The sequence below is a fragment of the Phyllostomus hastatus genome, unplaced genomic scaffold, assembly GCF_019186645.2.
Source record: "Phyllostomus hastatus isolate PE091 unplaced genomic scaffold, TTU_PhHast_1.1 phas_contig_254, whole genome shotgun sequence".
Lineage (NCBI taxonomy): Eukaryota > Metazoa > Chordata > Mammalia > Chiroptera > Phyllostomidae > Phyllostomus > Phyllostomus hastatus.
The window spans coordinates 19895577-19921186 of record NW_025333810.1 but is presented as its reverse complement, the minus strand read 5'-3'; the positions used below and the strand labels follow the sequence as shown (position 1 = coordinate 19921186).

Genomic DNA, 25610 nt, shown 5'->3' with positions numbered 1-25610 from the left:
TATTTCTCCACAAAAGATATAAAAATGGCTGATAAGCATACAAAAATATACTCAACATCATTCGTCATTATGGAAATACAAATCAAAACCACAGTGTGATGCCACTTAATACTAGGATGGCTACACTCAAATAGTGTGTTGACAAGGAATTGGAAAAATTAATACCCTTATATACTTCATGCTGGAATGTAAAATACTGCACCCACTTTGGAAAACAGTCTGGTTGTTTCTCAAAAAAGTTACAGATAAAATTATTATACAATACAGCAATTCCACTACTTGGTTCACACCCAGTAGAACTGAAGACACAAAAACGTGTTTGTGAATGTTTACAGCAGCCTGTTCATAATAGCCAGAATGTGGAAACCCAAATGCCCATCAATTGATGAATGGATTAATAAAATGTGTTATATTTATAGAATGGGACATTATTCACTTAAAGAGGAATAAACTATTGATGAATGCTAAAATATGGATGAACCTTGAAAAAATTAAAGTAAGTGAAAGAAACCAAACACCAAAAGCCATATATTATAAGATTCCATTTATATAGATGTCCAGAATAGGCAGAGCTATAGAGATAGAAAGTAGATTAGTGGTTGGGTTTCAAGGGCTGGAAGAAGTGGAGAATGAGTGACTGCTAATGGTGCTTGGGTTTCTATTGGGGGTGAGGATAATGCTCTGGAAATAGATTGTGGTGATTGCCACACAACTTTGTGAAATATGAAAACCACTGAATTGTACACTTAAGAGTTATTTTATGGTACGTGAATTATATCTGATTTTTTTATAAAACAGGCAACAAGTTGGATTTGGCCTGCAGGGCCATAGTTAGCCAATCCCATTTCAAGTGTAAGAAGTGGGGAGGGGCAGATACATAATAAAGATTGACCAAATGATGATAAATGTTGAAATGGATGATGGGTATTTGATGTTTATTACAATATTTTAAGTATATTTTATTGATTATGCTATTACAGTTGTCCCAGCTTTTTCCCTTTTGCCCCACTCCACCTGGTACTCCCCTTCCCTCCAACAATCCCCCTCCCCCCACCTTAATTCATGTCCATGGGTCGTGCATATAAGTTCTTTGGCTTTTCCATTTCCTATACTTTTCTTAACATCCCTTTCTGTTTTGTACCTACCAATTATGCTTCTTAATCCCTGTACCTTCCCCGCCCCTCCCCTCCCTGCTCCCAGCCGAAAAGACTCCACTTGATCTCCATATGTATGATTCTTTTCCTGTTCTAGTTGTTTGCTTCATTTGTTTTTGGTGGGTTGTTTTGTTTTTTGATTCAGTTGTTTGTTGTCATTTTAATATTCATAGTTTTGATCTTCTTTTTCTTAAATAAGTCCCATTGACATTTCCTATAATAATGGCTTAGTGATGATGAACTCCTTTAGCTTTACCTTGGCTGGGAAGCACTTTATCTGCCCTTCAATTCTAAATGATAGCTTTACTGGAGAGTAATCTTGGTTGTAGATCCTTGCTTTTCTCACTTTGAACACTTCTTACCAGTCCCTTCTTGCCTGCAAAGTTTCTTTTGAGAAATCAACTGATAGTCTTATGGGAACTCCTTTGTAGGCAACTCTCTGCCTTTCTCTTGCTGCTTTTAAGATTCTCCCTTTAACTTTAACCTTTGGCATTTTAATTATGCTGTGTCTTGGTGAGGCCCTCTTTGGATCTAACTTGTTTATGACTTTCTGTGCTTCCTGGACTTGTATGTCTATTCCTTCACCAAACTAGGGAAGTTTTCTTTCATTATTTTTTCAAATAAGTTTTTGGTTTCTTGCTCTTCCTCTTCTCCTTCTGGCACCCCTATAATGCAGATGTTGGCACTTCCGGAGATGTCCCAGAGTCTCCTTATTCTCTCCTCATTTTTTTGAATTCTTGTTTCTTAATTCTGTTATGGTTGAATGTTTATTTCTTTCTTACATTCCAAATTGTTGATTTGAACCCCAGCTTCCTTCCCTTCATTGTTGGTTCCCTGTGGATTTTTCTATATTTCACTTAGTGTAGCCTTCATTTCTTCCATTATTCTTTTAGCATAATGAATGAATTCTCTGGGCATCCTTATCACCAGTGTTTTGAACTTTGCATCTGATAGGTTCGCTATATGTTTCACTTAGTTCTTTTTGGGGGGTTTTGTTCTGTTCTTTCATTTGGGCCACATTTCTTTGTCTCCTTGATTTGGCAGCCTCCCTGTGTTTGTTTCTGCGTAGTACGTAGAGCTGGTTTGCCTCTCTGTTTTAGTGCACCTGTTAACTTGTATGGGGCACAGTCCTAGGTATTGGCCAGGATGAGGAAACCCACTTCACAGCTTTGTGGCTTTGTATGTGGGAGAGGGATTGGAGAGGGGACAATGCCACTGCCTGGCTACTGGTGGCTTGCTCGGCACTCTCCCTGTTTTCAGTCACTTCACCCACTCCCTGTATGAGACTGCTGTCCTTCTAGCTGCTGCCCCAGTGGTGGTTCCCAGAGTTGATGGGTTTGCATTAGTTCTCAGACTGTGTGGGCCCTTTAAACGGACTATCCTGAGAAACAAGCAGTTGCCTCCACCACTCCTACCCTCACTGGTTTTTACAGCCAGAAGTTACGAGGCTTTATTTCCCAGTGCTGGAACCCTGGGCTACACAATCTGTCCTGGGGCTGGGATCACTTGTTCCCGAGGTACCCCTTCTGATTTTATCTACTACATGTGAACACGTGAACATGCGACTGCATGTTCCACTGACCACCGCCACCACTGCCTTGCCACCGCCACACTGCATCCTCTCGCCCTGGCTCCCTGGCTCTGCCCCTTCCACCCATCTGGATGAATATGGTTTCTTTAAGTCCTTGGTTGTCAGACTTCCATGCAGTTCAATTTTCTTGCCATTCTGGGTGTTTTTTGTTTGGAGGTTAGTTGTGATCCTTCTTATGGTTGTGCAAGGAGGAAAAGTGAATCTACTTATGCCTCCATGGTGACCAGAAGTCCTTGGTTTATTACAGTATTTTTTCTACTTTTGTGTATGTTCAAACATACACAGACCTATTTCCATACTTTAAAAAAAAGCATGTATGCTGCATACTGAGTTAGATATTAGAATCACCAAGGATGGGGCCTAGGCATGTACAGTTTTGAGAAGTTTCCATGTGATTCTTTTGAAACCAATCAATTGCTGGTGTGAAGAATCCACAGTCAGAGACCACTGTCTGTGTATAGCTCTCTTTGTTTAACTCCCCTAAAAGGTTAGAAGGTTGGCAGGGGCACCGATTTGCTTACAGTCTGAAAAGAAAGGGAATAAAGAACAAGATGCAAATGTGAACACTTAAAAAGCTCAGTATTCTGAAGCCACCTAGTGTAGAAGCAAACAGTCCTATATTAGAAACTAAAATCCTCATTATATTACAGAATTACACAACTTTTGATATTAATAGTGAAGACCTGGAGGCATTCAGAGAGGACTGAATTGTGTTCAGTAGATGTTAAAGCATATAAATACTCATTTTAGAAAATAGAATTTTAAGAACGGTTCAATAGTAAAACCTCAAATATTGAGGATATCTGATTATCCAGGTAAGATAGTTTAAATATCTTTAACAGCTTTATTTTAAAGTCTTCTAATACTTCTTCCAATTGAATCTTATAAACAAAAATCTACTTTGCAACTAAGTAAATGTAAGAGGATATAAACTTCCTGAAACAAGCCTCAAACAGAGAAACATCTTGGGGGACACGGAAACAGATGGAGGAATTTTTGTTTTTTAATTTATAGTATCTTCTAAGCTAGTTGTCTTTTTATAAGTCAGCTTCTTTGAAGTAATATTTACATATAGTATTTTAAGCATATCAGTTGAATGCTTTTAACAAATGCATGCACACAGTTGTGTAACCACCACCCCAACCAGTATAAAGTATGATCCATCCCCCCAGAATTCTGTACCCCTGTGCAATCAGTTCCAACATCCCAACACATGTCTTGCTCCAGGAAACACTGAGGTGATTTCTGTCACGACTGGTTAAGTTTTGCCTCTAGAATTTCATATAAACAGAATGACTCACACAGTGGGTGTTCAGTTTCCTTTCCTTAGCATGGCAATTACAAGATACATCCATGTTGATGCATATTATCAGTAGTTTATTCCATTTTATATTTTTGGTATATTATATGAATATACCAAAAATTATCCATTTACCCGTTGCTTTCTATTTGGGACTATTATGAATAAAAATGTACAAGTCTTTTTATGGGCATATATTTTAATTTCTCTTGGGTAAATATGCAGTGCTGGGCCATATGTTGAATATATGTTTAACTTCATAAGGAAGTGCCAAACTCTTTTCCTAAGTAGTTTCACCATGTTATACTCCCAGTAGCAATGCATGAGAATGCTAGTTAACTCCCAAAACTTTGACTTACAAATTAGTAGAGAGGAAATGCCCTCTTTCTCTCTGAATGGCCTCATCTCTCACTGGCCCATTGTTTTGTCTGCTGCTTAAGGAGCTTCCCCTTGAATTTATGTAAATCTTTCCCAATACAGTTTCAAATCATTTTAAGCTTCAATTAGCATTAATATTAATGATTGCTAATATACTGTTAATTAACTATATATAATTAACAATGTATATAATTAACATAGTGTTATTAAAACTAAAATTTTAAGCACAAAATATTTTCCCTACACTGATAGCTAAAAACAGCAATTTATTTTTAGAACAGCATTTATTTATGTTTCTTTCTACTAAAAGGCAATGACTATTATTGAATCCTTGACCATTCAACATCTCAGCGATTTTTGTGGTTCACCCTTCTGGAAGTAGGCTTTCTGTGGACATCAGTGCCTCAGTTCGTGAAAGAACAGTTTAGTGATAAAGAGCTCTCGCTTAAAGAGGCAGTCAGACCAGCATGAGAATCTTGGCTTCTTTCCACTGGCCCATTCTTTAATAAAGAAAGCCTTGGTTTCCTCATGTATAATCTTGGGGGGTAAGGGTCATAATTATACATATCTCATATGGCTGTTCTGAGGACAATGATCTCATGTATGTAAAGCCTTTGGCAATGTTCCTGGCCCATATCTATTGCTTAATAAACGGAAGCTTTAAAGAAGATGTATCCCAATGTGATTGAAGAAAAAAGTCCTCATAAGAAAAATAGGGATGTGTTCTAGAATGTAAATTCCCTTTCCTCCTTGCTTTGACCAGGAGCATGTTCTGTCTTTCTGCTTGGAAGTCAGGGAGACTTCCATTCCATCAGCTTCCAGTAAGTGCCATACTTCTCAAGGTCATCCCCTTCCCTCCCTTCACTCCTGCTGGGGCTGGCTAGAAGGTACCACCCTTCTCTCGGCTGGTTCCAGTCTTGCTCACCTGCTCAGAAGCCTCAGCTTTTTCAGCTAATTTCATGCTGAAACATCGAGCTTCCTTCCAGAACTCAGCCTTAACTCCCACATGTTTAAGAAACTGACAGACCCATGGGCTGAGGGATTTAAGATGCATCTGCTCCATAGACTCCAGCCTCAATCATAATAGGACAATAAGGAAAAAGTCACTGGACTCACACTTAAAATTCCAGAAAATCATTTTTTAAGTTTAGTTTTCCAAAAGCTCTAACCATAAAGAAGGTAAATCCTCTAGTCTCAGACTTTCAATTTAAAGACCATTTGGTAAATGTTTCTCTTCATACCTGTGCTTAAGGGCTTTTAGGGAATAGCCAGAAACTGAAGTCTGTCAGGAAGTGAGTGAATCATAACAACAAATAAGCTCATTTAAGAAATGTAATATGTTTATTCATATCTAGCAAACAGAGCAACCAAAGAAACTCAGGTTGAACTAGCATCATGACAGCAAGCGACTACTCATTTGAATACCACTTGTTACCCTTGCCTTTATGTGTGCTGTGCCCTTTGCCCTGTGGCAATTGTTCCAACTTCATCTCAAAGATGGCTGAGGCATAGCAGAGTGAATGAGAGGAGGAAGGTGGGTTATGATATGGCAGGACTGAGTGAAGTCATGCTAGCCTTAGTTCAAGATCTTTCTGTCAAATACTCTACAAGGTATCAACTGGAGGGATAGGCTGTCTCTATCAGCTCACTCAGTTAGTTCCCTTAGCTAGGCTGGTGAAGGTGTGAGACAGTCAAGTTTTGCGTTAAATACTGAAAACAGGGCCCAAAGTAAGAGTGCTCTTTAGGGAGGTTCTTTAGGCCTCTGATGCTCTGCCCCTAGGTCAGTTGAGTTACATGGTGAACAAAGAATAACAGAGAATATGGGTGAGTTATTTTGATGAGCTTCTAGAGTTTAAAATCAATACCCTGACATTTTGACATCCTAATCTATTTTTCTTTGGTTTTCCTGACAGAAAGGTATACAGCAAACAAGGAAGAATCAAGATTCTTCTTCAACTGCTCAAAAACTCACCAGACTTTTTTCTTGAAATATTTACCAATTTAAAAACTAAATTTAAATTTTTGTCAGTTCTGTTTCTAAAAATGGGCAGTGTCTTAAATCAAATTTGTCTTATGTTAGTTCACACTAATAAATATATGTCTGTAGCAAACATTTTATGCCATTTGCTCAAGCAGAAAATGTGGGTGCTTGGTTTGTGTTTTTCATTTTCTTTTTATGTGCAGCATTTTTTTCAATAGTTAGCAATAACATTCTAAGGACTTTTTTTCCCTGATAACTTTAACAAGTTACCTAATATTGATCACATCTTCTGCTTTGGTTTATATGAGTATTACAATTAATACTGTCTAGGCGTATCCTACAAAAATAGCAAATTCAGTGTGTAATTATCGTAGTTTATCTTTTAAAGGAGCATTGCATTATTTTAGGATTCTTTCTTTCTGTTAAAAAACATATTTCCAAAATTCAAATGTTTCTTTTCCAAGTAAATGTAATTCATAAAAAAAATTGTAACAACTTATAAAAATAGTTTCCAAGAGGACTATCATAAAACTATTCATTCTTTGCTTACTTGTTTCATAAACAAAATAAAGAAAGGTGAAGACAGTAGAAATAATGTAACAAGTACCATCCATATGCCGTGCAGTGAGCCAAACATTACATCCATCATCTAGATAATGCTCACATGTTATAAACAAGGATAGGAACCATTACCTTAATTTATATATAAGGGAACTAAAGCTTAGAGACTACAAATGCCCCCAGTCACATGGACAAAAAGAAAATTTGTTATTAAAAAATAATAATAAAATGGATTCAGCAACAACTTACAGAATCACAAGTTCATATTAAGTTTTATTCTTGCTATTTTTAAAAAGATTTTATTTATTTATTTTTAGAGAGAGATGGGGAGGGAAAGAGAAAGAGAGGGAGAGAAACATCAGTGTGTGGTTGCCTCTTACATGCCCTCTTCTGGGGACCTGGCCTGCAACCCAGGTATGTGCCCTGGCTGGGAATTGAACCAGCAGTAATCCTATGATCAGCAGGCTAGTGCTCAGTCCACTGAGCCACACCAGCTAGGGTTTCTTGCTATTATTGAAAGCATGCAGTTATCATACATATGACGTAAGTGACTATTGTCACATAACCTTAGACTGGAAGGGAATGAACCATGGAATATCTAATACCCTCATTTTCCAAATGAAGAGGTTAAGGTCCATGGAAGTGAAATGTCGAACCCACAGGGACTCAGCCAGTAGCTGAATTTCAGAATCAATCAGCAGATATACACTGTATGCCTCCTGTGAACACAGGTTCCTCAAATGTTGGCAATTTATCCACAGCTTCCTTCTCTGGGTTATCATATTGCAAAACTGCCATGTTCATGACCTAGACCCATCCTTGTTTCTTCACATGATGCTGCCTCCCTAGCTCTGTAGGATGAAGAAATGGCATATTTCTGTTCAGTTTTGCAGATGCCTGTCTCTTTACATTGTGAAAGAGTAACCATGGTAGCTTCAACGTTGTCAATATCAAGCCTGTCAATATTATTGTGGAGTGGTATCACTGAAGTTGTCAAACAATTACTATCCTTCCTTGTGTTTATATTTAGCAGTGACTGGTCAGGGTGTGATTATAGGATGTAAACAAGCTCCACCCAGAGTGAGCTGGAATGACTAAATGATTGCCTGGGGACCTAGGTTACCCAATGCATATTGCACTCGGAAATGAAAATATGCAGCATAGACAACTTTATGATAACTATAAATTTGGCTTCCTACTATTATCACTTCAAGCCAAATTATATATGTTTGATGAGGCATAATTTCTTATTAGATCCAGAGAATACCAGGATAGAATACATCATGATGGAATTATGATTTGAATTTTAATTAAGTTTTGTTCATTCCCCAACACTAGTTAATGGAATAAATTCATCTATAGTTATACAAATAAATAGGGGGAAATGTAGGACAAAAAAGGAACAAATTATATTGCTCATCAAAAATATTTTTTATAATAGTAAACATACCTGTTGGCATTGGGGCGAGAGGGGGCTCCAGACTGAGTTTATTCAGAAATTCAGTGACATTAACATCAAGCACCTAGACTCTTTCCCTCTTTCCACAGTTCCACGGCTGATGTTTATCCTCAGGTTAGTGGCCGCCTGGCTGTAGCCATTCCGAGAGTGACATGCAGAAATGACAATGTCCACAAGAAAAAGAGAAAAGGTCTCTTCCTATGATCCTTTCTTTGTTTTTGTTTTTTGTTGTTATGTGAAATAACTTTAATGAGTTTATCTAGAATCATTACACAAATTCTCTTTTAAACAATTCTTTTATTGTATTTGTGTTTTTTGGCATTTTTTAAACCTGTTCATGAACCCTCTTTCACCAGCCTTATGGTGGTCATTTCTGAAAGACAGATGTCTGACTCTCGATTTGGGCATCTCTGATGAGAGATTTCAAATCCTGAATTCAGCCCCGTTGCAATTCTCTAAAATTTTATTTTGATAACCTCTATGCAAACCCTGCATGTAGATCAATGTTCCTCATTTCTGATAAAGAGAATGTGCTGAAACCTTTCCAACAAAATATCATTAGTGAAGTGGAGAGGGAATTTAGTGTGAAGGACTTTGATTTTCTCCATTCTGTTTGCTGTATTTCTCCCTTTTTCTTCATTCAACATACCCAGAATTCAGGGAGTAGGAATAAATGTTTCTAATGAGAGATGTCATAGAATGTATGAAGTCATAGCTGGAATTGCCTCTGACACATCTAGTCTGTACTAACTATGCCATCAGCTACATGAGACTATAATATAAATAATAGAAAATTGAGTTACCTGAATAATGAGCTATTTCTCCTTAACCCTAGCTACTTCTAATTCATTCTGGTGAGTACTTAACTTCTAACCACAGTATTTATTGTCTGGTCATTTTTCTGAATCACAGTTATGTTTCTGAGTACATAAACAATTAGAATTTCATGAATGTTAAAGAGTCAGGTGGAATAAACCAGTGGAAACAAAGTGATATAATTTCAAATATTAAAACTGGTACCTGCCACATCGACAGACAGTTCTCTCTTTTTTAAGTGCACAAAAAGAAAATGTCAAATATCCTTTCTATAAATGGCTTGGGGGCCAGGTAATAGATTGTTTTTCTAAAGTATTTAATTTATCAAAGCAGTAGCAGGAGGTCAGTGTCTGGTGTTGCTTAATAGCTGGAGGCGGACCAGGATGATCTTAGATTTGCTTTTCAAAACATTTTCACAGGGGAAATAGTAATAAAAAATTTAAAAGGAAAGTTTTACAGTATGCATAAAATAAGCAGAAATAAGATTTATTCTCCACCTTTGTAAGGGTATTGAATATCATTTCAATTTTCAAATATTGATACAACTGTCATATTATTTTCACATTGTGACAATTTTGAGTTTTCTTCACCTGACTTTTATCCCATGGAGCACTGTGACTGTTAAACTAATACTCATTCATGATTTATGCTGCCTGAACTCAAATCTTGGGAACAAAATTAATAAATCATATGTTGATAGAGAAAATGGCAGAGACTATAGTCAATTTGATGAGCAAGTTCTATGTGTTTGGTACCACTTACTCCTACTTGTAGTTTATGGAAATTTTTTACTTAAGATATAAAAACTCTTAGGAATTCTGGAAAATGTATAAATTCACTTTCTTGCCTGAGCTGCTCCAAAATGGGCAGAAGCCAGGCTGGACCAAACTAATATGTAGTCACCTCACCCTTTAAAATATAATTAGCGAACAGTATCACATAGTTTGACTTTATAGCACAGCAAAACTCTACCTCAAGACCCTCCTGTTGTACTTTATATCCATTTGTTCTTGCTTTTTTCTCCGAGGAGCTTTAGAGTAAAACTGAGTACCCTCTGTGGAACCATAACTAACCTAGGAGACAAAGGTTCATTGGAAATTAGTCCAGGAAGCAATGCTGGTTGGAATACCAAGCAGGCCTAGCTGTCTGTTAGTTACTGAGTTGCTTTCCATGGGGGTATAGTAACTGCAGCTTTAAGAACACCCAGAAACTCTCTTTGATGCATCTACTGTGAGGATGAAGACAGTTCTCAGCAATCAGACTGTCAACGTCCCAGAAAATGTCAACATCACTCTGAAGGGGTGCATAGTTATTGTGAAGGGCCCCAGAGGCACCCTGTGGGAGGACTTCAGTCATATCAATGTAGAACCCAGTCTCCTTGGAAAGAAAATGAAGAAGGTCTGGCTGACAAATGGTGGGGCAATAGAAAGGCACTGGCCACTGTTCACACTATCCGCAGTCACATACAGAACAGGATCAAGGGTGTTACCCTGGGCTTTGGTTACAAGATGAGTCTGTGTACTCTCACTTCCCCATCAACGTCGTTATTCATGAAGATGGTTCTCATGTTGAAATCAAAATTTCTTGGGCAAAAATATATCCACAGGGTTGGAAGAGTTACTTGTTGCTTGTTCAGCTGTTGCTTGTTCAGTATCTCAAGCCCAAAAAGATGAGTTGATTCTTGGAGGAAACAATATGGAACTTGTATCAAGTTCAGCTGCTTTGATTCAGCAAGCCACAACAGTTAAAAACAAGGAAATCAGAAACTTTTTGGATGGTAGCTATATTTCTGAAAAACGAGCAGTTCAGCAGGCTGAGTTGTCCAGCTCTAGAAACAGCAAGATGCCAAATGAGTCCTCAGACTCATCTGTGATATTTTAAAGATTCAATGAAAGCCACATATTAGGGGAAAATGAATACCCAGGAATTATTTTCTATATTTATATAAACTGTGATTATTTTTAAGTAAACTTTATTTTTAGAACAGTTTTATAATTATAGAAAAATTACAAAGATAGTACAGAAAGTCCCCACACACCTCCTACCAAGCTTCCCCTATTGTTAACATCTTAGCAAACTGGATAGCCTAGGAGCAATGAATAAATTCCTCAAAACATACAACCTTCTAAGATTGAATCATGAAGAAATAGAAAATCTCAATAAACTTATTACTAGTAAGCAGATTGAACTAGTAATCAGAAACCTCCCTACAGATAAAAGTCCAGGACCAGATAGCTTCACTGGTGAATTCTACCAAATATTCAAAGAATAATTAACAAGAATCCTTCTTAAAGTGTTCCAAATAATTGAAGAGGAGAGAATGCTTCCAACCTCATTTTACAAAGGCAGTATTACTCTGATACCACAGCCAGACAAGGACACCATAAGAGAATTACAAGTCAATATCTCCAATGAACATATATGCAAAAATCTACAACCAAATATCAGCAAACCAAGTCCAACAATATATTAAAATGACCATTAAGTGGGATTTATTCCAGAGATGCAAGGATGGTTCAACATTCACAAATTAGTCAAAGTGACAACTTTAATTGTGTCATTAACACAATTAAAGGTAAGAATCATATGATCATCTCAATAGATGCAGGAAAAGCATTGACAAAATTCAATATCCATTTATGATAAAAAAATTTAATAAAGTGGGCATATGGGGACCATACCTCAACATAATAAAGGCCACAGATGATAAGCCTACAGCTTACTCAACAATGAAAAAAAATGAAAGTTTTCCCACTATACTCAACAGTGAAAAGCCAAAGCTTTTCATCTAAGATTAAGAACAACTTTTATTCAACATAGTATCCGATAAAAGATATAAAAGGCAACCAAATTGGAAAGGGAGAAGTAAAACCATCACTATTTGTGGAAGACATGATTTTATATATCGAAAACCCTAAGGACTCCACCAAAAAAACTGTTAGAAGTGATAAACAAACTTAGTAAAGTTGCAGGATACCATTTAATATACAAAAATATGTTGCATTTCTATGTACTAACAACAAACTATCATAAAGAGAAATTAAACCCAAAACACTAATTTGAAAGAATATATGCACCCCTATATTCATTGCAGCATTATTTACAATAGCCAAGATCTGAAAACAGCCCAAATGCCCATCAGTAGATGAGTGGGTAAAAAAGCTGTGGTGCCCTGGCCAGGTGGCTTATTTGGTTGGAGCATTGTCCCATACACCTAAATGTTACAGATTTGATTCCCAGTTGGGGCACACACCTGAGTTGTGGCACACACCCCAGTTGGGGCACACACCCAGTTGGGGCACACACTTCAGCTGAAACTAAAATAACACCTGAGTTGTGGGTTCAATCCCCAATCAGGGTGCATATGGGAGACAACTGATCAATATTTCCATCTCATATTGAGTTTTCTCTGTTTCTCTCCCTTCCTCTCTCTCTAAAGTCAATAGACATGTCCTCAGATGAGAATTTTTTTAAAAAGCTGTGGTACATTTGTACAATAGAATACTACTCTGCTATAAAAAAGAAGGAAATCTTACCTTTTGTGACAGCATTGATGGACCTGGAGAATATTACACTAAGTGAAATAAGACAATCAGAGAGACAGATACCATGTGATCTCACTTATATGTAGAATCTAATGAACAACGTAATTTAACAAATAAAATAGAAACAGAGCATAGATACATAGAACAGACTGACAGCTGTCAAAGGGGAGAGGGATGGGGGCTGGGTGAGAAAAGATGAAGAGATTAAGGAGAAAACACTCCAAGCTCTTGGAGACTGGAGTCAGCAACTGCATACCATGGTCCCCTCTGCACCTCGCCCAACTTCCTTTATTTTCCCTTATCCGCATATGATGCCTTCTTCTTATGGATTGGATTTGCCTACAAACTGTAGTGGTTAATAAAAATTAAGAAAAATTAGTGCATAATAAGATCTGATTTGTTCATCTGAAAAAGTGGACTGATTTTTTGTAATTCCTGGTCTAGGAACCAGGAGACCTACTAAGTCATGGATTCCCTGTGTTCCTTGAAGCAGTGCTTCTCAGGCTGGATGTATGAGGTCTGTCCAGAAAAAGTCCAGCCATTGTTAATATAGCCATTGCAAACCATTCTTGTCATTGCAAACAAGAATGGTTTGCACAACATCAATGTTACCTGGCAGCCATGGAGAATGAACTGGAATGCACATACATGAACAACGATGACTTCACTGTACTGATCAGTGGGGGCAGTAGACACCATTGAGTGAACATGTGTATTATGTGGCATTCACATTCAAAATGACTGAGTGAGTAGAGCAACGAATCTGCATCAAATGTTGCCTTAAGATTGAGTATTCCTCCATGGAAAGTATTCAGATGATTCAGAAAGCTTTCAGGGATGATGCAATGAGTGTAGCACAAATAAATGTGTGGCACAAATTCTTCAAAATCACAGCAAAATCAAGACCATGTTAACTATATTTTTTGATTGGGAAGGTGTTGTACATCATGAGTATGCCCCTCCGGGCCAAAAAATTAATGAGTACTACCTCAGTGTTCATTAGTTGAGAAATGCAGTACCGTGAAAACAGCTGCAGCTATAGGTAACTGGTGATTGGCAGCTTCATCACGAGAACATGCCCACTCATGCATTACATCTCATGCAGAGGTTTTTTTTTGGTAAAATATCAAATTATCCAAGTGACTCAGTATCCATACAGCCCAGATTTGGTGCCCTGTGACTTCTGGTTTTTCCCAAAATTAAAATCACCTTTGAGAGGGAAGAGATTTCAAACCATTGATGAGATTCAGGAAAATAAAATGAGACAGCTGATGGCAATTCCAACAAAAGATTTTGCATAGTGTTTTGAATGGTGGAAGAGATGCTGGGAGAACTGTGTGAGGTCCCAAGGTGCCTTCTTTGAAGGAGACTGAGGCATCATTGTGCTATGTACACTGTTTCTTCTATCTTGTATCTTCTTCAATAAATGTCTTTATTTTTCATAGTGCATAACTCAATACTTTCTGGACAGTTATATATAACATATATAACACAATGGCACAGACAACAGTATGGTGATTACCAGAGGGAAAGGTGGGTGGGAGGGGCCATAGAAGAGGGCAAAGAGGAGATAAATGAGGATGGAAAGAGACTTTCCTTGGGGCGATAAGTACACAATGCAGTGTGCAGGTGATGTTTTGTTGAGTTGTACACTTGAAACTTGTATGGTTTTGTTAACCGATGTCACCCCAATAAACTCAATAAAAACAAAAGAAAAATTAAGAAAACATACCATTTACAATTACATCAAACAGAATAAAGTATCTAGGAATAAATTTAACCAAGCAGGTGAAAGACTCGTATACTGAAAACTATAAGAGACTGATAAAAGACAGATATAGAACAACCCATCCTAAAATTCATATGGAACCACAAAAGATCTCAAATAGCTAAAGCACTCTTGAGAAAAAAAGAACAAAGCTGAAGGCATCACACTCCCTAATTTCAAATTACTTTTACAATTACAATAAAGACTGTACAGTATTTGCATAAAACAGATACATAACTCAATGAAACAGAACAGAGAGCCCCAAAATAAACCCACACATATATAGTCAATGAATTTATGACAAAAGAGGCAAGAATTTACAATAGGGAAAGGACAGTCTCTTCAATAAATGATGTTGGGAAAACTTGACGGCCACAGGCAAAGTAATGAAATAAACTAGTTTCTTATACCATGCCCAAAATTAACTCAAAGTGAATTACAGACTTAAAGAGATTAAGAAGTGTAAATTGGTAGTTACAAAATAGTCACAGGGACGTAAAGTACAGCACAGGGAATCCAATAACACTAATAACTACGTATGGTGCCAGGTGGGTACTAGACTTATTGGGGGGATCACTTCATAAGTTATATAAATGTCTAACCACTATGCCGTACAGCTGAAACTAATATAAAATAATAATTGAATGTCAAAAATTAATTAAATAAATAAAAGTAAATAAATTCTAATGGATAAAAAAAGACTTGAATATAAGACTAAAACCCTAAAACTCTTAGAAGAAAAATAGGCAGGAAGCTCTGTGACATCTGCCTTGGTGATGATTTTTTGGATCTGACTCCAAAAGCAAAGGCAACAGAAGCAAAAGTAAGCAAGTGGGACACCATCAAACTAAAACGTTTTTATGTAGCAAAGGAAATCATCAACAACATAAAAAGACAACCTACTGCATGAGAGAAAATATTTGCAAATCATATATCTGAGAAGGAATTAACATGCAAAAATATATAAAGAGCTCATACAACTCCAGAGCAAAACCAATTTGATTAAAAAATAGGCAGAGGGTCTGAATACACATTTTTCCAAAGAGGACATACAGATGCCCAATAATACATGTAAAGATGCTCAACATCACTTGATCATCAGAGAAATGCAAATCAAAACCACTGTGAGATACCACCTGGCCCAAGATTGCTAGCTGTGTTGCTATGTGAACCTGAATAATAAGTGTATGATCTCTGCATCTTCTTTTCTTCATCTGTAAACAAACAGATGGGTTTAAAAATATGGTCAGTGTAAGTGAAGACAGGAGAAGTTGTGAGATTGAGAGAAAGATAGGAAATTTAGGACCAGAAAAGAATTGTTTTTTAAAAGAATCTGACTAAAATCTCAGATCTACTCCTTGTAACAACGTAGAAACCTCAGAAACAATCTTCAAGATATATGCAAGAACTTGGCAGAGGGTAGACAAGACATTAAATATAAGTGAGAACAGGAAGGATTATTTAATACATGATTTAGCTCTCATTGTGAAGAAAGAAAAATAGATTAATACCTCACCTCATACAGATGGATAATTTTAGATGGATTAAGGACCTGAATGTGTAAAATAAACTTTAAGAATCATTAGAAGGAAATACAGGAGGATATTTTTATGTCTGCAAGGGAGAGATTATTTCTCAGTCAGTACACAAAAAGGACAGTTCATAAAAGGAAAGATTACATTAAGAAGTAAAATTCTTTTATGCAAAAGCCATTAAAAAGATAAGACACAAACCCTGAACTGGAAAAATATATTTCAACACATAAAAGAGCAAATATGTTGGTTTCCAGACCATATAGTCGGAGACTCCTTACAAATCAGTATAAAAAAAGATGAACAACTAACTTCAGAAATGAATAGCAAAGGGTACCTTCAAGTAGCAGGCAAAGGAGATTTCAAGGACCAATTAATATAAAAAGAGATGCTCTCCTTACTAACAATTAGGAGAAATGCTTACTAAAACAGAGATGCCATTCCTCACCCATTAGAATGGCGAAAATAAAGTATGGCTGTTCACCTGTTGGGCAAGATGAATGGAATGGAGAATTTTCCCGGGTTTCTGGGCATGCAGTCTCCACACCACTTTAGAAAGCAAGTAGGCAATACCTGGTAAAGCTGAAAATGTGATCTAGGAAGAAGCAGTTTTACCCTTAGACATACTCCCTAGAAAAGCATTTGCAGCAGAAGCCCTTTACAGGGACATTCACTAAAGCATCTCTGTCATAGCAAAACCTAATGTTTGTTAATGAAGGAAAAATACAATGAATTTCCTAGGTTCATATTTTGTTCCCTTCATTGCTGTGTTCTCAGCCACCAGCCAGTAAAGTTCCAGGAACATTGTTGGTGCACATAAATATTCATTAAGTGAATAAATACAGAGAAACACTCATAACAGTTAAAAATGAATACAGAGTATGTGGGGCAAAAGTAGGTTTATAGTTGTTTGTATGAAAATGATACAAAATTAATAAATAACAATGCAAGAATAAACTCTGTGTTTCCTGTACTCACAACTGTAAACCTACCTTTGTTCCACTCTGTAAACTAGACCCGTATGCATCAACATGGTCAGATTTCAGATACCGTGTTGAGTGAACAAAATGATCTTGGAATATGTGTCCTATGGTACAAATTTAATAAACATAAAGTAATAATGTACATTGTTTATAAATACCTATAAAGCAAAGGGAAAACAGTAGAAATCAAGAATATAGTAGATAAAATTTTTTAAATTTATTTACTGGGTTTAAAAGTTAAGTCAACCTCATAAACCATAGAACAAAAAGACAAGAAGATAAAATATACAAGAGAAAACTTGTTAAGCAGGGACACCCAGTCTTAGCAGTCCAACGTCTGATTAATAAGTGCTCCAGAAAAAAAAGTGGGGACAACTGTAATAGCATAAACAATAAAATATACTTTTTAAAAAAATAAGTGTTCCAAATAAAGACAAGAAGTACAGTATTTGAAGAGATTAATACCTAACATTTTACTGAGTGCCTATTCTATGCCAAACACTCTACTGAGTGTTTTACATGTATTATTTCATTTAATCTTTAAAATAGTCCAGTGAGGTTAGCACTGTTATTATCTCCACGCATAGCTGAGGAAACTAAGTCACCGGGGCTGAATAACTTGCTCAGGATTACATGACCAGTAACAAATGGAGCATAGATTAGATCCCAGATCTTACTGGTTCAAAAACTTGTGAGTTTAGAAAATATGAGCACACTTTTGAAAACATAAATTAATTACTAACTATAATATCAACACCCAGAGATGTATTTTAATGTATTTTATTCTCCCAATATACCTTCTATGTGTGTTACATTTTTTCATTTCTTAACAGTGTGGGGATTATACATATATGTTATATATTGTTTGGTAATCTCCTTTTTAAATTTAAGAATATATGACTGTTATTCCATATGATCCAGTATTCTTCTGCATTATCAATTTTACTGTCTGCTTGGTATTAATTTATTTATTCAACCAATATTTATTGTTGTACAAGGCACTTTTCTAGACATTTGTACTATATACATGAACAAGCAGACAAAATCCCTGAAGTTGTGGAGCTTACATTTCAGTAGGGGGAAATAACAATAAACGCAGTGAGTGAAGTATATATCGTGTTGGGAGCAGACATAGACCACCTGGATTAAATGATACCGCAGGATACAGGGATCAGGAGAGCTAGAAGGGCGGTAGCATGATTGAAGTTTTCATTGAGAAAATGGCATTTGAGCCAAGCCTCAGTGGAGTAAAGAAGTAATCCAGACAGGTATCTGTGGGGGAAGCTCTTATAAACTTGAGATATAACTCACATACCATAAAATTTGCTCTCTCATTAAAGTGTACAGATCAGTGGCTTTTAGCATATTCACAAAGTTGTGCAACTATCACCACTACTTAATTCCATAACATTATCATCACATCCTAAAAAACCGTGTATCCTCTAGCAGCCACTCACCACTGCCTTCTCCCACAGCCCCTGGAAACCACTGAACTGTGCTTCGCCGGAGCTGGACATTTCACACAAATAGAACCATATAATATCTGGCCTTGTGTCTGGCTTCCTCCACTCAGTGCCTACAGGGTTTCTCCAGGTTGTAGCATATATCATTACTTTATTTCTTTTATGGCTGAATAATGTCCCTTTGTGTAGATATACCACATTTTGTCTATCCATTCATCATTGATGAATATTTGATTTAGTTCCACTCTTTAGCTATTATGAACAATGCTGCTTTGAATATTCATGTACAAGTTTGGGTGAGAATACACATTTTTAATTCTACTGGGTGTATGCCAGGAGTAGAATTGCTGGGTCATATGATAACTGTATATTTAACTTTTTGAGGAATTCCCAGGTTGTTTTCCAAAGTGGCTGTGCCAGGCAGAAAGCATGTAAAGCACAAGGAACAGCCGGTGGAAGGCATGTGTACAGAGCAGCAGGGAGGCTCCTGTCTCTGGAATGGACCGGGTAAACCAAACATGGAGTCAGAGAGGGGACGGCAGCAGGGCTAGAATGTGAGGGCCCTTTAGATCATTGTAAAAACCTTGGCTTTTATTCTGAGAGACATGGGGACCATCACAGAGTTTTGAGCAGAGGCATGTTGTGACCTGGCTCCATTTCTTTAAAATCATTATGGCTGCCATGTGGAGAACAGACTATAGAGGAAGGAAGATTAGGAGACCACTGTAGTGATTTAAGCAAGACATAATAATGGCTCAGACCAGGGGGGAAGCAGTGGGGACAGTCAAAGCGGTGAGATTCTGGATCTGTTTCAAAAGTGCAGCCAACTAGATTTTCTGTTGGATTTGGTGATAGTGGTAAGAGAAAGAAAAGAATCAAGAATAACTGCAAGTCTTTTGGCACCTGAGTGTCAGGAAGGGGGAAGATGCCATTAACTGAGATGGAGATGACTACAGGCAGAGCCACTTTTGTTGGGGGTGGTGGGTTCAGAAGTTTGGCTTTGACATGTTAAATTTGAGAAGTTTGTACTCAGCCACGAGATGTTAAATAAGCAACTGGATATGTGAGTGTGGATTAGAGGGGAGAGATCTGGGATGGAGATATCAATTTGGGATTAAACATGTTGAGGATTCTGAAGGGACTGAGTGTGGATAGAGAGGAAAAGAGGACCCTGGACTAAACCTTGCGCTTTCTAGCATAAGGTGAAAGTGAGAATGAGAGAACTGAAAAAGGGCATCATGAGATAGAAGGAAACCCAACCAAGTGTCGTATCCTGGAAGCCAAGCGAAGAAAGTGCATCAAGATGGAAGAAGAAAACAATTAGGTCAAATGGTGCAGAGAAGTCAAGTAAGATGATTGACTACTGGATCTAGCAACATGGAGATAACTGACCTTGATGAGTAGTTTCTTTGGAGTGGTGGTGGCAAAAGGCTGATTGCATTGGCTGTAAGAGAGAAAGAAACTCTTCAGGGTAATGGATAGGCTCATCATCTTAATTGTGGTAATGGTCTCATGGTGCAGACATATATCAAAACTGATCAAATTGTGCACTTTAAATTTGTGCACTCTAGGGTACTTGAATTAGACCTTAATAAAGCTGAAAAAGACATAATGGGAAGAGAGAAATGAAGAAATTCACTTGTGAGGAAATGTGCTTCAAGGGGATCAGAAAAATGAGGTAATAGCTACAAAACAAGTAGAGGAAAAGAGGGACCTTTTTCTTTTGTGATAGAAGAAATAACCACATGTTTATGTGGGTGCTGCTGGTAATGAACAGTTCAGTAAGAGAGAGAAACTGATGATGTTAAAGAGGAGAAAGTTGCTAGAGCGAACCCTGTAGAGAACATGAGCCCGTAGGGGGATGGGATCTAGCGCACCAACAGAGAATGGGAGGCACAGGTGCTTCACTGATGGGGGCAGGTGGAGAGGTAGAGAATCACCATGTACAGATTCCAGTAGGGGAGGGGAGGGGGTAGTAGGGGTCTATGGATATTTTCTTAGGATTGCCTCACTTTTCTCCATGAATGTGGAAGCAAGGTCATCACCTGAAAATGAGGAGAAGGGAGAACATGTTGGACATTTGATGGGGAGAAAAAGTCGGTGTGAAATCATTGTCAAGGAGAGTGACAATATGTAAAGGAATAGAGTGAGGAATGATTACTGGGCAGCATTTAAGGCTTATGGGCTTGTGGTCATGAATTTTCATTCAAAGCAGCAGTGTGTTTCTCCCAAGCCATGTTCAGCAGGAAGGACTCAGGAATGGAGTTGGCAAAGAATTGGATCATGGTTTCACCAAGAGACTAGACCAGAAAGAGAGATAAAGGAGTTGTGGGTACATGCAAGAAATTAATTATGATGATGGGCCATTTGTATAAACTGGGTTAGGATGAAAGAAGGGACATTAAGGAGGTGAAAGAGAGGGGAAATGTTCTAGAATCAATGGATTGGAGGTCCCGCGGAAATCAAAAGATCGTTGGAAATGGGTTACTGAAGGGAGTAAGCTGGAAAGGTACGAGGTGATGGGTCAGAGCAGATGCATAACACAGTAGTCCATTGTGTGGATGTACAGAGTTTCTTTAACCAGTTGGCCCCTTTGTAAGATAAACCTATAGGATCATAGAAGCTATCTTCTTTACTTCTGCCACCTCTTATATCTTAGTCATTGCTGCTTCTCCCTGAGATCCCAGGGATTTTTGAGATCACTTAACCCCAACCTAATTATTCTCTTTAAATACCTTTGCTTCTCTGATCCCAACCTTCTATAACACCTGCCTTTGAATTGTGCTGGGGATTCTGTGGCTCCTCTGAGGACTGGGAGGAAATGAGGGGAAACCAGTGCACTTGCCACATGTCCCTCCAGGGCCTCCTTGAGAACTCCTTACCTTGTCATGTGTTCTTTCATTCAGTGTATTGTTTCTTCAGGGAGTATGGAGTTTATTGGGGAAAAATTGTCTCTATTCCATTTGTGTTTCTGCACAAGCTCCAGTCTGGTGTGCACAGTGGATGCTCAGTTAACAGATGGAGTGAGCCACTGGGCAGTCCCATCGAAGAACGTAGCTGCAGAGCCCTGCCGTGGCCCACCCTGGGCCCGGTGAGATGGGCTCTGGGTTGTGCTTGGGGAATGGAACTGGGCAGTTCTTGGCTCAGCTTTGTTTTATTGATGCAGGAAGTGTATATTGCTTTCTTCTTCCACTAAGAATGATTTTGATGAGTGAGAATGAAAGGAAAATGTAGTTAGGCCAAAAAGTGGGTAACTGCTGATCATTGATAGGCATGTTTTCTCTGACCAAAAACACACTTGTCCTGTTTAGGGTATCTGTTCTGACATTGCCCCCTCCCCATCCCCATAGACACATCCTCCTAAACCCACACGATAGGTGGCCTCTAATAGCTGTGACTTTAGTGACTACCTGAACTGGGCATGTGATGACCTGTGCAAGGCAAAGATATTCTTTTAGCCTTTTGCTCCCTCACCTTCCTTGGTAAAATCAAGGGCTTAAGAGGTTATTTTTAGCCACTTTTGTCAGGAGGAAAAGGAGGAAAGGGAAAGTGAATGAGCTTGGATATTCTGCTGCAACTTCCTATAAAGAATGAGCTTTAAAAAACATCCTTGGGGAAAAATTAATTCCTTTGTCAATAAATGTCGGCAGATAATCTAGTGCCAATTGCATATGCCTGGGGAATGTGCCTGTGGAAACTCAAGGAAACTAAATCAGCACGTGATGTGTTGCTTGTTTTTTTTTCCCCTCCCAAACACTGACCAGGCATCTGCCATTACCTTCCATTTTTTAAATTGCAAAGGAAAAAGAAATGCCAAATTGTTTTTGCAACTCCAAAGGGCAAATTGGATATGTTTTGACATATGTTGAAAATAAATTATACTAAAATTTATTCACATATTCAATTATCTTTCTGGGACACACCAAACTAAATGTCAATTTCACTTCTCGGTTCCCTGTGCACCACACCACTGACTTGCCTTTGGAGACTTTTAGTGATGGAGTTTTACTCACAGTCCACACTGAGCTTAGTAACAACAAGGCAATCAGAGATCCTTAGTACCCCTCCCCCCTCATCTACAGAACAACCCCTCCTTAGAAGAAACACTCTCCCTTCCTGTCCTTAGGCTTTTGGTCACTTGCATGGCCTGTCAATTACCCTGGCTGCTAGACAACAGATAAAGGCTAGGGTCTGACCTGGCCCAAGGAGTATCTTCATCAGAAGCTAAAAAGCCTCAGAAACCCAGGGCAATAAATCCCTAACTGAGCCATTTCATCTCCCAAAGTAAGAGAAAGCAATACTGGCCAGGCTTGTCATATCTCCCCACTTACAGCCCCAAAGCTCACAGGAAGTTTCCTGTTGGAAACAAAGCAGGAGCTCTCACACTTTTTAACGGAAGCCCTCAGGAATAAATTTCACAAGTCAACCCCGTACACAAAAACACAAAACTTACCTTGCAACGTAAAATGGATGACAATGCTATTTTTTTAATCCATTTTCATTGAGTTCTATATCTTTTTTTGTGTACTGCTCAAGACTTACTAACTTGATTCCACAACCTACAATGGGTCACCACCCAGCATGTGAAAACCACTGCCCTAAGCTAGCTGAGTAGTGGTGTAATGTGTGTGTCTGCTCCGTGGCTAACCCGTGCTTGGATGCCCACCTGGCGAGTCTGAGGAGCCAGACATGCTGCTGAGCACTTTAGCTGCAGCTTCACCACCACCCCAGAAGGTTTGAGTACTGTAATGACCCTCCTTTCACAGGTGAGACTCAGCTGCAGTAAGAAGCTTGTCTGAAGTCCCCAGCTGGCAGAGCCAGAATTCAAATGTCACCCAGTACAATCCCACTCTCATAACCCTGACCCTGCCTGCTCGAAGCCCACTGATAGCCACCCACTGCTCTCAGGGTCAGGTTGAACTTCTCACCTCTACAGCTTTATTCTCTCTTCCCTCCTACTTTGAACCACAGCCTTACAGGAACTTCCTTTGGCTGCTCTAACACCCTGGGGCTTTGCATTACCTCTCCCAGGAACTCTCCTCCCTCCCCATGGCCTGGCTAGCTCTTCCATTACTTAGGTCTCAGTTTAACCTCATTTTTCCAGGGCACCTTCTCCAAATACCTCTGCCCACCCCCCACAACCAGGATAAGTGCCTCCCTGTGTGCTCCCAGACTAGTCTTTTCTGTCTCCCTTCTAGCACCCGTGCCATCTTATTATTTTGCTTCTATATCCAACGCTGATAAATGTTCAACAACCAGCTCTCTGAGGGAAAGAGGAAGAGGAGAGGAGTGACTTGGAGCATTTGCTGGTCTCCACAGTGTAAAATACTTCCCACTGTTGCCAATTTCAAGCCATTGTTATGGCTTCACTGAATGTAAAGTTGGAAAGAAATTGATGAGATGGTAGAAGCTGGCTCCAGCACACCAGTGGGCTTCTGTCTTGTCTTCTCTGACCAGGGAAGCAGAACACTCACCTTTGTCTTGCTGACCACTGAGTATTTCGTCAGTGAATTGAAAAAAAAAAAAAGGAAGGAGGTGGCAGGCAAGAAAAGGTGCTGCTCTTCTGAGAAATATTAAGGTTATCAAATGTATTGCTTCTTCACAGTGGGTAAGGAAGGAATTGGAGAGAAAAGGATGAAGACTGTATGTAATTAAAATAATAACCCACAATCACTCCTTCCTTTTAGATTATAAAATGCTTCCATATACATTGTATCATTTGATCATTTCTGCAAAAATGTTATCAAGATTAGTGTTATTTAATAGATGAAGAAACTGTGTTGCCGAAAGGTGTAGTAGTCTTTCCAGAGTCACAGAGTTCACACCTGAGCTAGAACCAAGGTCTCTCGAATTCTAGCCCCCCATTCCTTTACTACTCAAGTGGCATCCTATATCAACATACCTTCTCATGGGGTGAAAGCAGATATTTGGACATATGCGGGAATTGGGAGTAAGGAGGGTGATGGTGCAGAGAAGGACAAAGACTGTCCAGGCCTGATCGGTGTTGTGCGTGCCTCTGTGCACATCTAACACAGATTCTGGGCAACAGAATACCAAGTGAGTGACAGAGCCAAGAATGACAAGGACATTTAATACAGTTGTCTGTCATTATCCTGGGGGTATTGGTTCCAGGAACCCTCCCGCCCCCTTGAGGATACCAAAATCTAGGATGCCCAAGTCCATGATATAAAATGGTGTGGGATTTCCATATAATCTACACACAGCCTCCTGTATAGTTTAAAGATTTTATTTACTTGTTAGAGACAGGTAAAGGGAGGCAGAAAGGGAGGAGGAGAAACATCGATCAGTTGCCTCTCATACTCAACCTGACTGGGGACCAGACCCACAACCCAGGCACGTGTTCTGACCAGGAATCAAACCGGCAGCCTTTCACTTTGCAGAGAGACACCCAACCAACAACCAACTGAGCCATACTGATCAGGGCCTCCGTGCAAAGAGATACTTTAAACCATCTCTAGATTACTTATAATACCCAATACAATGTAAATGCTATATAAGTAGTTGTTGTACTGTATTTTTTAGGGAATAATGACAAGGGGAAAAAGTCTGTACATGTTCAGTGCAGATGCAACCATTATAGACCTAACTACATAGTAATTGTCAGCAACAATGTAACTTTATATATTTTATATATAATTTATATATATATATGTATATATCCTATTTGTAGTTGTTAGAGTATGCGGCTGTGGAACCTGCAGATATGGGCCAACTGTATTGGGAGGGGGGATTGTGGATTATGAGTAGTCAAGAGCAGGGGTCAAGAATCTGATACCTGGGTTCAAATCCTGTTCTACCACTTTGCTGTGTGACCTTGTCCCTGTAGCCTTTTGGGGCCATCATTTTCTACTATTAATAATAAGGGTTTTTTTTTTTAATGGTCCGTGCCTCAAAGGATTGTTGTAAGGATTAAATGAGATAATACATGCTAATTGCTTAAAGCAGTGCTTTAATGTTGAATGAACACTGAATATTATTTTTATATCTTCTATTGCCTTCTCCTTCCCCCCTCATGGTTCCTTTAAGACATGAGGTAATTTAGCCTCATGTATTGATAT

General features: G+C 38.5%; 1 protein-coding gene and 1 pseudogene across 2 annotated transcripts in view; both read left to right on the top strand.

Annotated features, from left to right (window-relative positions):
• MARCHF3 (membrane associated ring-CH-type finger 3) overlaps positions 1-25610 on the top strand; it is a 140136-nt gene that overhangs the window by 51712 nt on the left and 62814 nt on the right. The gene's annotated exons all lie outside the window — the stretch shown is intronic.
• On the top strand, positions 10477-11121 carry LOC123818068 (annotated as a pseudogene).